We start from the raw sequence: 448 nt of genomic DNA on the forward strand, positions 1-448 counted from the left end.
TAGCATGGCGAGCATTGCGGTCTTCCTGCTCCTAATAGTGGTGGGAAGCCTGGAGGGAGGGAGAGAGGGAGGAAGGGGGGGAGGAAAGGCTCGGTCGGTCGACGAGCGAGAGCATGGGTGCGATGGAGGGAAAGAAGCGGAAGAAGGGAGAGGGGGAGGAAGGGGAGGAAGGGAAGGAGGACAAAGGGGAGGAAAAGGAAGGGAAGGGTTTGGGAGGGAAGAGAATTCCCTTCCTACAGAGGGATGTGCCGTCGAGGTATGAGGGAGAGGAGGAGGATGGGAGGGAGTAAGGGAGGGAGGGAGGAAGACGAAAGGATATAGCTTAGAAATTTCTGGAACACCTTACAGTCCTGGGATGAACTTGCTGGCGAGCGAGGCCGGCCGGGGCGCTCGGTAACGGGTATTTAAAATTTTGAAATGGTGCACGTAAGTGTGCATGTCCTAGTTC

This window comes from Nannochloropsis gaditana (assembly GCF_000240725.1).
Source record: "Nannochloropsis gaditana CCMP526 unplaced genomic scaffold scaffold666, whole genome shotgun sequence".
In the NCBI taxonomy this organism is placed as follows: domain Eukaryota; class Eustigmatophyceae; order Eustigmatales; family Monodopsidaceae; genus Microchloropsis; species Microchloropsis gaditana.